Genomic DNA, 13,412 nt, shown 5'->3' on the forward strand with positions numbered 1-13,412 from the left:
CAAGAAGTTGAGGATGTAGAGTAATTGTAAACCAAAGAATGAGGGTATGGGTGACCAGGTCAAGATTCTACTGAAGTCTTCTACAGACAAGAGCAATGCTGGATCCATTTCCTTAGAGTTGAAACACAACTTCTTGTTAAAGAAATGCTTTCAGTGCTTTGAAAGGCATCCATTTTTCTCACTGCTCCCTGCATAAAATTCAAAGCCAGGTAAATTCTGTTTCTGGGTTGTTGTTGTTGTTTTTATAACTTTGCAAGGCTCTTTATATTAATACTCACACAAGGGGAATTTGGTTGTCATCTTTTATTTATGTCCATATGTATATGCATTAACACACTGCTTTCCTTGGATATTGATAAAAATGCAAAATGTTGTGTATAGCAATAATTATACAATTTATGACATAGCTTTATTTTAAAATGGATTACAGTTAATCTTCAAGATCTTTGCTATTCACGGTGGTAACCGTAGAAAAATCTGGCTTTGAACTTTTGGTAAGTTCCACGATGATTTATTATTCAAAATTATAGCAGAGTAAATTTTAGCTGTAAAACATGACCTTTTTAGTGTCCTATTTCCTGAAACCTAGCCCAAAGTTATTTGACTTCACATGGTGATTCGATATCATAAATTGTCACCATTCTCTTCAAATCAAACTGTTATTTTATTATGGAGCGACACAACAAGCCAAATTAAATTCAAGCACACATGTGCGCACACACACACACACACACACACACACACACATGGATGTGTATGTTTGCACAACACGTCTTCTGAGAATATACTCCCAAGAAGAAAATCTCTGACAAAACTGTCATTCTACTTCACTGTAGGAATGATTTTGTTGGAAACATGATTTAAGATGGTCTCTCTATTGTACCCAATTCTGACACGACGGCTCTCCTATGCTACGTTGCATGTCCTTTCTGTGAGATGCATTGTTTTCCATAGCATCGCATTCTCTTCCCAGGGCACTGTGCAGTCTTCTTTGAATACTGTATATCATTAATACCTGTCACTACCGTGCTTCACTACTTTTGAATGTGCCAGGCACTGTGCTATCTGCTTCACATACACTATTTAATGTATTCCACATAGCAGTTTCATGACTCCTTCCAATTTTACAGATGCAGAAACTAAGACTGAGAGACAGTACATGAACACATGATGAGAAAATACTGGGAGCAAAATTTGAACTAGAGTCTGTATGGCCTCAAAGCAAATGTTCTTTTTACTATGCTGACTCCTCCAATGAAGTTCATTAAATATTAAGTAATACATCCACCCTTTAGGGTTATGATAAGGAAGCTGAGATTAATGGAATTATTTCAACAATTGCCTAGGAGAATATTTTGAGTAATGAGGAAGGAAATACAAATAAGAGGGGCAGGGAAGAAAATAAATATCCCCCTTCATTGAAATAACCACCGTTTATTAATTTAGTGCCTATCATTTCGGATGTTGTTCTCTGTGTATGTTGTAATACGATATTTTTAAAGAAAATGTGATTTTATTGTTGCAATCTGAGTAATTTTTCCCCCAGTAAGCTGTGACCATATCTTTTGTTTATATGGCTAATCTCAGTCAACATTTATCGTATTTGAAGTTAAAAGTGAGGTTTGATAAATATTTACTTAATAGTTCATTTAAAAATAACAATAAGTCCATGACATGGACTTAACATAAAAACACATTTTATGAAAAATAACTATTTTGCAAAATAAAAAGTATTTCTTAAGAAAAGTGAAATTCTCACCGAAGCAAGTGCATTCAATCATTTGCAATATGCTATTTTTATTGAAGTGTATGAAGATAATCTGGCATCATATAGATATGGAGTTGGAAAAGCGAAGAGTATTTTAATAGCCTTTTAATAAAATTGTGGACGGTGATATCGGATTTTCCAAACTCTACAAGGAGTAGTTTCCTATAGGCTAGTGAATGTGAAGTCTGAAACCCTATCAATAAACATTTTATATTCTGTTATATTAAACTCTATTGCTTTATCTTGCAATTTCAATGGATCTTTTAATCGTGCATGTTTTTATAACATCAGCAGTTGACCATCTGGGAAATCTGGTTTACCGTGTTACACAGATTCGTATGTTAATAAATTTCATGATACAATAAAAAAATCACATTTGTTAATATCACCACCAATCTCATTAGAAGTGTCTTTAAGAATTAGGAAACTGTCCAGCTTATAGGGGCAGTTACAAAGCATCCAAAATTCTAGTCCTTATTGCTTGAAAGTTCAAATTTTATCATTAGTTACAAATACTGTCAATTGTTTTCCTTGAAGTGATAGGCTTCTTTTTTCACTTTTGAAAAAAATGTCTGAATTCTAACAATAGTCTGTCCCCCAGCGGTCCAGTAAAAATGGTGTTCCATGCAAAAATGCAGGTATAGTCCCACAAGTGTCTTTCCTGAGCCAACGGTCAGACTTCATTAGTCAACAGAAGTGCTTTACACACACTTCCCATTTTGTGGTATAGAATGTTAAAAAGGTAGTACTGAAGGGTTGAGACTTAATACATGTAATCACCTTTAGTGCTTCATCAGGGCACTCGTACGTGAAACCGGCAGGTTTTCTTTTTCTTCCACGAATGTGGCGGTGAAGAACGCGAAGCCCAGTACAGTTTGATGTCACTGCCTTGGCTCGTGCTCAAGATCTAAAAGTTTTCCCCACCATTGCTTTTGAATCCTTACACAAAAATATCAATAGAGTGAAAATGGAAAATAACGTCTTTGTATAAGTATGAAAATAACTTTCAGGGGCGCCTGGGTGGCTCGGTCGGTTAAGCGTCCGACTTCGGCTCAGGTCACGATCTCGCGGTCGGTGAGTTCGAGCCCCGCGTCGGGCTCTGTGCTGACGGCTCAGAGCCTGGAGCCTGTTTCAGATTCTGTGTCTCCCTCTCTCTGACCCTCCTCTGTTCATACTCTGTCTCTCTCTGTCTCAAAAATAAATAAAGGTTAAAAAAAAATTAAAAAAAAAATAATAACTTTCACCTCATGGACTCCTGGAAGGGTCGTGGGAACTCCCACTTGATATTAAATTTCCACATATTTCTGTGCAGTTCACACTTCGAGCTAACATTTGAAGAAAGGCATATTAGAATAATATAAATTTCAAAGATATCAGGTGTTTCATAATTAAGCACAAAAGCTGAAATACAGATCTTTTTAATATTGATAAGAAGAGAAGGAAAATAAACTTAGGATTTGCTGTATAAATCTAATGACAAATCTAAATGGTTATTGAAAACTGCACATATGTGTCTATTTAGATGGTAGATGTGCGATTTAAAAGCTGTGTGCTTCTAAATCAATTGTTTCACCAAATAGAATCCTATTTTGAATGCACTAGAGGGAAACCAAAGTGAACTATTTTGTGTAGTGAAATTATATAATAATATTATATATAAGATACACTCCTGTATCATAATAAATATAGCGGTCACTTTAATAACTGTTGCACTTTGGGGACTTCTAAGGGGTTAGAATGTTTATATGTTAACGGTACTCCTCGTCAAACATATTTCTCTGGTGTTACATTTTACACACAGGCTCACTGATAGTATAGGCTTCCCATGAGCAAAACATGGTCTGCTCGTTCATCAAATGAAGAAAAAAATGATTAGTTGCCATCAAGTGATATCACATAAGTATCTGGATTTCTGGCTCTTTGTGGATAATTCGAGGATCGGGAAACACGGGGCCCGTGGGGATGGGAATGCATCTGGAAACCGCCCGTTGACGGCCGCCCCTTTTATATGGGGCATTTACTCTGCACTTTACTCCCATGCCAACCAGTCCTCATTTCTCTGCATCTGGCTCAATTCATTCATTTACATTAACTGCAAGATGCTTGCAGGTATTGGATTATAGAAACAGTGTGATGTAAAAAGTATTTTTTATGTGTACCAAGGATACCATCCTGTGTATGTAAGAGATTTCCTTGATTTCCTTGACTGGGAGTCAGGAGGCCTGAGTTCCTGTGTCTGTTTCCCTGCCAATTCACTGTGTGATTTGGGGCAGGTTAGTAGTTTTCCCATCTGTTAAGTGAAAAGTTTGGCTGGCAACTAGTTGCTTTTTAAGGGCCCTTCCGCATTTGTTTTTACTTCTTGACTTTACAACTGCCCTAGAATCGTAACACATGTACTGCCATGTTTTTTCTTGGTATTGAATGTTAGTAAACACACACTCACTAACACTCATAATAACAGTTTATTGTGTCTTCTTGGAAGTCGAGACAACAGTGATACCAACTTCATAAAAACTTTACCAAACGATACATCAAGTCAGAAATTTCTTATTGGCTATATTGTATCAGAATACAAACATATTTGGGCTTTATTTAAGAATGACTCTGTATATGCCATTACTTGGTTAAATTTTCCCCATAATTTCTTTCTCCATACTGCCAATCCAAGTAAAATTGTGGTTGACCAACAAAGAATAAATAAGTTGAAATGGTCACAGTCTCCTTAGCTCATGTAAGGATCATGTTGCCTGACCATCTTTGGAATTTCCATGTCTGTGTGGATTCCCCGTACGTATGCTATTAAATTTGATTTCCTCTTGTTTTAAAAAAATGATCGGAGTCAATGAACAATAAGTTAAAATAACTTATGCAGTATTTCCATCAACCTAATAGTACAGATGTGTCTTCTTAATTCTCTGGATAAACTCTAGCATTTTTTTTGCTTGATGGCTAGCTTCATACCCCTCCGTTTTTAAACATATTATTATAATATTTATCAAAACTTGTTTTTTAAAATTTTCAAGAATACCCTTTTCCAGTGTGTCCATTCTTTCTATCTTCCTTCCATTTTTCCTTCTCACCAGCTTACCTACTTATCTATGACTAGTCCTGTCCAATATGCCTCCAGGAGCTAAGAGTTCAGTAGCTGAGATGGACATGTACGTAAACATACGTGATGTAGTATGATAAATGCAACGATTGTAGTAAGGGCTAATAAGTTATGGCATCTACCTGGGCAAGTCAAAGACACTTTGGCCAACTAGGAGACTTTTTCTTTTAATTGTTTAATGTTTACTTATTTCTGAGAGAGAGAGAGAGCGCGCGAGCGAGCATGAGTGGGGGAGGGGCAGAGAGACAGAGAGAGGGAGACACAGAATCCGACGCAGGCTCCAGGCTCCGAGCCATCAGTACGGAGCTCGACGCGGGGCTCCAACCCACGAACCACGAGAACGTGGTCTGAGCCGAAGTCAGATGCTTAACCGAGTGGAGCTCCCCAGGTGCCCTTACCAATCAGGAGACTTTTAAGCTGTCATTTGAAGGATAAGGAAGAATCTTCTAAGTAGGTAAGTGGGGACAGGCCATTCCAAGCAGAGATAGAGCAGAGAAATAAAGCATGTTAGCACTGAATAGGATGGCACATTTAGAGCACAGCGGGAAGGTTAATATGTCTGAGACATGGGTTTATGACACAGGATGAAATAGGAACAGATGCCAGACCGTAGAAGCCTTTGCAGGACATGATAAAGGAGCCGTGATGGTTTTTCATCAGGAGAACTACATGGTCAGACTCACGTTTTAGAAAGATCATGCTGGCAGCAGCGTTGAGGATAACCCAGAAGGTGAAAGATTGGATCCCTTCTTCCTGTTCATTTTCCTTTCAGCCACGAAAGGATGAGAGTAGGTGCACCCGAGAGGTTTGTCTTCATTCCTGTGGTCCGTGAGCTATTCGGACACAAAGGGTAGTCAGATCAGGGCATTGAGCCCAAACCCTCCAGACTTGTCTGCTAGGTCTTGCTTTCCATGCTAACTCTCCAGTCTGTGCCGAGCCCTTGGGCAACCTACTTTTCCAACACCCTGGCCCCACGTGCCGTCCGTCCCATTCACATTGCTGGAATGTTGGAACCCGTCTGTTCAGTGACAGTTGGAGGCGCCATCCAAACCACTTTATTTGGGGGAATAAAATTTTCTAGTGACTCTGGGTAACTTGCGGTGAAGGAAAAAAAAAATGACATTCCTGCTAAGCCTTAGGTGCAGCTTGCAAATGGTACTTTTTCTTCCCGAGCTGTTTTACCTGCATGTGGCACCATTCAACATTAAGCATTCTGTTACTCCCATGGATCTTGTATCTTTTACAATGAAAGAAAAACAAATTTTCAAAGGTTGTGTTGTTGGAAGCTGCACACACAACTGTTGGTATTTGGGCTTGTCAAGATGACATTTAGATTTATTTATCTAAACCCAAGGCATACAATATCTCTGGCATGATCATTATTCTTGGCTTAATAAGCACTTTTAAAGTCTGCACTAGAGAAAAATGAACAGTGCTTCTCAATGCCTTCAAAATGATCGTGGTTGTTTTTGCACTAATAACACAGAAATTATGGGTAGGTTGACAGTCGCGAAAGAATAGCAATGTTGTTAAGGTCAGGGCCTTTGCTTTCAGGCAGGTCTGCATTGTCTTAGGTCAACTTCTTCTACTGACTGGATGTGTGACTTTGACCAAGCTACTTGACCTCACTGAACTACATTAACCTCATACGAACAGGGGGAATAACAGTAATGCCCTACCGTGTGGACTCGGTGTGAGGATTCGGTGAGATCAGGCATGTGGAGTGCCGGACATATCATAACCTCTATAATTTATATTCCGTGTAGACGAAAGTGAGCATTAACCACACGGAGAAATGTAATTACTGTGTCTTGGGATTTCTGCCTAGAAATAAGAATGAGTATCAGGGACTGGATTTACCCCCTCTCCTGAAACAACTGAAAAACAAGAAACCTTTTCGAAACAGTGTTTTTCAAGACACTGGACATCAGGTAATGAAAGGTAAGGATCCCTGAGAGATGAGAAATAAACAAGGTGAACCCTACTGTTACCTCACCTGCTTGCTTTGTAAAAATTCCCCGCCTGCAGTGCAGCGCGGGAAAGCTCAGGCAGAGCCAGATTTTAATCGCAAAGTTGAGGAGATTGAATGGAGAGTCTGGCAGAATCAAGCAGCCAGTGCTCGCGGAACAAAGTACCAGAGAGGAAAGAGCTGTGCACAGAAAGCACTCAAGAGATCTGCAGACAATCTCCCCTGAGTATTCAGGAGATTATTAGAGCATGCATGTGAGGAAACTAACCTAGGCTCAGGGGACTAAAAAACAACCAGGCGAAAAAAATAAGAGGTATCATTACCTGATGCTAATACGAGGCCGGAAGTAGTGCCTCTTCCAGTCAGCCAAACTGAACAACCTCAAAATGCATGGCACTTTTTGTTGGTGACACAAGAGGACTTTGCCTCAGTAGTGGGGACTAATCAGTCATAAACTAAACACCATTAGTCCCACCCAGCAAATCCTAAAAGCAAGACATGAAAGGATTAAGCTGTTTCCAAGGAACTGTACTGCATCCCAGAGCAAAGCTTAATAATATTTATAGGAATATAAAAATATCATCACCCAAGAAGATAAAATTCACAACATGTGGCACCCAATATAAAATTACCAGTCATGCAAAAAGCAGGTTAATAGGAACCGTTATGAGGAGAAAGTTTATCAATCAAAATCAACCTCGGATGGATACAGATGTTAGAATTCACAGATAAGGACATTAAGACATTTATTATAACTGTATTCCATATGTTCCAAAAGTTCAACGGAGACAGGGATGAATAAAACTATACTCAAATCAAACTTACCCAGATAAAAATTACAAAGTGTGAGATGAGAATATATTGGATAGGATTAATATAAGATTAGATGTTGCAGAAGAAAAGATTAGTGGCCTGGAACTCATAGCAAGGGAAACTATTTAAAATGACACAAGAGATAAAAAGATGAAGAAACTGACCAGAGAAGCAGTGAACAGTGGAGTGTGTCTAAGCAGCCTAATATACGTATAATTGAAGTCCCTGAAGGACTGGGGAGGGGAGTGGCAGCAGAAAAAAACAGCTGAAGACATAATGGCTGAAGATTTTCCAAAGAAGAAAACTATCACATGGCAAATGACAACGAAATTGCGCCAGCCTGGTCATAAAACCAAAACTTTAGAAGCTGGCAGAAAAAAGGAAACATGTGTTACACGCAAAGGAACACACATAAGGAAGGTAGCAGATTTCTTATTAGAATCGCGGCAGGTACAAAGAGAATGGATCTAATCGACCCGATGCACACTTGTAGAACACTTCGGTCAACAACAGCATAATACACAGCTTTTTCAAGTGCACACAGAACATGTCCCTCCCCAAATTGTAAAATAGATCTTAGTAAATTTTAAATGATTCAGCTAGAATTTAGATCACAGTAGAATTAAATCCAAACTCGACCAAAAGGTCTCTGGACAGTCCTTAAATACCTGCAAACTACATACTTCTAATTAATGCAGGGGTCAAAGAAGGAATCAAATGGGGAAATCCGATACATAGCTCATACCATACCCAAAGAAATAATTAAAAATGGATCATAGGCCTCAATGGAAACGCCAAAACTGTAAATTTCTGGAAGAGAATATAGGAGAAAAATCTTTGCTACCTGGATCAATCAACAAATTCTTACATACAACAAAAAGTACAATTCATTAATTTAAAAAAACGCTAAACTGTACTTCATTCAGTTAAAATCTTCTCTTTCAAAGACACCTGAGGAGCATCTGGTTGGCTCATGGGGTGTCTGGGTGGCTCAGTCAGCTAAGCCTCAGACTCTTGATTTCGCCTCAGGTCATGATCTCATGGTTCATGGGATCAAGCCCTGGGTCGGGCTCTGTGCTGATAGTGCAGAGTCTACTTGGGATTCTACCCCCCCCCCCTTCTGCCTCTCCCCTGCTCACTCTCTCTCTCAAAATAAAGAAACATTTGGAAAAAACAATAAATAAAAAATCAAAAGGAAAAGAAAGAAAGACACTTGAGAGAGAAAAGACAAGCTACACACCAGGGTAAAATCTTTCCAAATTACACATGTGACAAAGCATTTACACCTTTATGTGTAAAAATCCTTATACATAAATAACTTTCCAATAATCACTAATCAAACAACCAAATACAAATGGGCAAAAGAGTTGAACAGACACTACCCCACAAAAGATGGGCTATAATCTCAACATTACTAGTCATTAAGGAAATGCAAATCAAAGCCACAATGAGATATCACTTCACACCTCCTGAAATGCCTACCACTGATGACTGATCATCCTAAGTGCTGTCGAGGATTTGCAACTGGAAATGCCACACGTTGCTGGTGAGAGTGCAAAATCTCACAACAATTTTGGAAAACAATTTAGCAGTTTCTTTTTAAAAAGTTAAGCGTACAACTTGGTTGTGAATCAGCCATCCTATACCCAGGTATTTTTCCGAAAGGAAATAAATCATACATCTATACACAGAATTGTACACAAATGCCAAAACTGGAAACAACTCAGATTCCCATCCAAAGGTGTATGGATAAATACGTAGTTTTGATAAAAAAAAAAAAAAAAAAAAACAAGGAACTTTTTATACACATAGGACATGAGTTAATCATCAAATCATTACATTGAGCAAAAAAATCATGCAAAAAAGTACATTTTTTGTACATAATTACATAAATGTGATTCCATTTATGTAAGACTTTCAAAAGTGGAAGCTAATGTAAGTTGCCAGAAGGCAGATTGGTAGCTGCTTGGCAATAGGGATGCTTCAAGAGGGATGAAGGAGAGTTTATAAAGGAGTAGGGAGAAATTTCTGTGGGTAATGAGTATGTTCACTTTTTTTTTTTTTTTGAGAGAGAGAGAGAGAGTACTCACACATGGGGGAGGGGTAGAGGGGGAGAGAGAATCTTAAGCAGGTTCCATGATCATTGGGGAGCCTGACGCAGGACCCCATCCCACAACCACGAGATACGACCTGAGCTGAAATCAAGAATCGTCGCTCAACCGACTGAGCCACCTGGGTCCCCCATTATGTTCACTTTTTGATTATCACGATGGCTTCACGGGTGTATACATATGTCAAAACTAAACGTATTTTATACTTCGTGCAGTTTACTGTATGTCGATTTTACCTGAATATTTTTAAAGTTATTTTTAAAATGATATTTCATGCAGATGATACAAAAACAACTATGAAAAAACTTCAAGGTTTTTTGGGGGGTGGGGGATAGTATTTTTATCAGTGGCATTATTTAGAAACACTGGCGTGTGGGAATGAGAGTAGAAAGAAGGGCAGCAACCACTCAGGTGTATTCTTAGCTTACATTTCTCTGTGAACCGTGTTCCCCTTTATGGCCCGCACCTGGAGCAGACCACGCCCCCTGCCCCATCTGCTCCGCCCCCAGCGTTCTTAGATCAAATCAAGCGGTTACAAGCTAAGAAAGTGATCTGATTAGTGTTGGGTTTGTGGTCTCCAAGCACCAAGATCTCAGCACTTGGGCACGCCGTCCAGGACGTGGAGTAGGGGCAGAGATTTTTGGTCCTTCCCAGGGATTCATTTGCTTCCGACAAAGGATGACAACGCGACAAATACCACTGTGAGGTATGTGGCCTGGAGGCCATTCGTTTTTCTGAATTTTTTTGTAGATGGCACCGTCAGCCTATTCATATCACACCTCTCCGTGTCCGGGTCCTCTCCTTCCCACACGTAGAAATGTCAAGCCCTTTCCCCCCTTTCCTGTGGGTTAAAGTGTTAAGCAGGCAAACTTGTCTTCAGTTGTCAGCCCTCACCCAACCCTGATCCCTAACGTCTGCTCATCCATAAACCTACAGGTCTGACCCCCAACCCTGCACTACCTCACCTCCCTCCGTTGTCACATACCTGCCTTTTCCCTTCCTTCTCGCCCTCCCCACCATCAGAGAACTTGCAGATGTGCACGCATCCATACACGCACCTCTCCTTTTCACAGTTTATTGTCGTCATCACCACAAATGCCCCCTGTTGGTGCAACGTTTGTGCTCTATGCACTTGACCATTTCTCCACAGCCTCTGTAGACACAGCAGATAGTTCTAGGCTTCTGGGCCTTTCTGTGCACAGGACATTACTTGGAACGGTAGAATTAATTCTCCAGTGTCCCTTGTATCTGGTCTGCCAATCCTTATTGCCGCGTCTTCTTTTCCGTGTCTAATTCAGCCATCCAACAGATAAATATGATTGCCCTTATTGCTCTCAGGTTTTCTTGAAGGGGTGCTAATTGTTTGAGTCTCGTTTTTTTTCTTGAAGTCTTCTTAGCATCAGTATCTTCTACACCTGGTAGGGAAAAAGGGTAAGCCCAGAAGGGTGGGGAAAGAGGGTGGGGACTGAGCGGGAAGGGGAGGGATCCATGAGGAGTGCTAGCTGAGGAGAGGATTTGTGCCAGGGAAGGACAAGCAGGAGCTGTGCGTGGGTTCTATATGAAAAAAGAGGAAGAGCCTGGCTGAAGTCATCTCACATTGCCACCAACTCTAGACTGGAGGTCACAGTGGTACTTGGCATTGGTTGTTCCTTAATTATTGTAGGCTCTGGTGGTTTCCCAATCACCTTAGCTTTGTTGAAGGCAACAGTGGTTTACCCCAGGCCTATTCTCCGTGTGTGTGTGTGTGTGTGTGTGTGTGTATAGGCTGCGGTATTTGGCAGAAATTATTGATTTTCCAGAATGTTAGAAGGTGCCCACAACTGGCACTGATGTATTTTTTGTCACTTCACAGCACCTATGGACACATAGTCCTTTGCTTTTCCATCCAAGAGTAAGCTTAGGAATGCTTTGCTTCATTCTAGGCCAGGCTGCCTGCAGATAGAGACCCTTTCCTCTGCTGTGTTATTGCCAGTTACATGAAATACAGGATATGACAAGAGTTTAGTGCTGTACTATATTCAACATCTGTGCGAGTGTATTACAATGGCCCCCATGCAGAAAAAGGTTCCATCGAGCCAATAGATAAGTGATTCCATTCGTGATAGTGAAAGTTGTCCTACACAATCACCCTCCTCTCTCTTGTCTCCCTCACACCATCCACGAAGGTTTTCAAAGGTAAGTGCAGGTCAATTGGTTTAGTTTTCCTTATCTTTTGTATTTTCTTAACCATTTTGTATTACAGTATTGTAATCATTTTGATATGAATACTTTTGGGTCATGGAACGAATCATCTGAGTTTCCATTATTTCTTATGGGGAAATTTGCTTTGATACACAAGTGCTTTGGATGACAAGCACGTTTCTGGAATGAATTATGCTCGCAAACCAAGGTTTTAGTCTATATAATATATATCCGTCCCCTCCTTGGGACAACGAGGATCTGTACTCGTCAGCTTTGTTTGGTCACCATGGTTCTTCCCCAGCCGATGATAGCCCTGAGGTGACTCAGACATGGGAAAGTACCACTTCTGACAACGTCAATGTCTGTGTAGCTCCCCCTTAGTTTTCTGTTTCTGTTGATAGCAGCAACACCATGGAGGAATCTCAAAATAATTATGGTGATTGAAAGAAGCCAGATAATAAAGAGTAAATACGATGTGAGTCCTTGTATATAGAGTTCAAGGAAGTGCAAACTAATATATGGTGTCTAAAAATAGCTGTGGTTGCCAAGAGCAGAGGTTCAGAAAGGTGGGAGGGAGGAGTCAGAAAGGGGCAGGAGAGAATTTAGTCCTGGTGGATGTGTTCGGTATCTTGATTGTAGCGATGGTTTCACAGGTGCGTGCATGTCGCAAAACGTATCAAATTGCGCGTTTTAAGTGTGTTCATTTTATTGTATGTCAATGAATTTTCAATAAGGCTGTTATGAAAAGTCAACAAGGAATGTAATTAGTGCCCCTTACACAGAATGATTCTCAGGAACCTTTTAAAATATCATTCTAATCAGTATGTTGGTGAAGAAGAATAAACAGAAACTTAAGAAAATGTAGCAATTTGTCCTAAACTTTTTGAAGTCTTCTTCTAAATTCTCCCTGGTTTTGTTGATCAGGCTTAAAAAATTCCTGCTGCTGTTGTTGCCTCTCTGACCTCCTTTCCTTGAAAAAGAGAAATTATTCTCTGGCCATAAAGTGGTTTGTCTTTCAGGTAAAATACACATTGCTTTGGGCTTAATTTCTGTTAATTGCCTACTCTTAGGTAAGACATTAAGTATTTTTCTTTGATCTCAAGGAAAGAAGAATCAAGTGAACATATTAAAAAGCTGAAGGATGATTAAATATAAAATAATTAAAAATCATGCCCTCCTTGAAGCCAGTCACCGTGTTACATCCACCCTAACCCTGTCATGTCACTTGGATTCCTAGGACTACTTTTCTTTCATTCACTGGTTGCATTTATTTATCTCCTATTTATTGAATGTCTCCTATGACACAAGCACTCTGATCAACATCAAAGGTTCTAACTTCTAATTTCATCCTTACCACTGTGATAGAAATAATAAAAGGGCTCCCGATTTACCTACATCCCAGTCCCCACAACATGTGAGTATATTGCCTAACATGGGGAAAAAAGATTTTGCATAGGAGAT

The sequence above is a fragment of the Acinonyx jubatus genome, chromosome X (assembly GCF_027475565.1).
Source record: "Acinonyx jubatus isolate Ajub_Pintada_27869175 chromosome X, VMU_Ajub_asm_v1.0, whole genome shotgun sequence".
NCBI classification, from domain to species: domain Eukaryota; kingdom Metazoa; phylum Chordata; class Mammalia; order Carnivora; family Felidae; genus Acinonyx; species Acinonyx jubatus.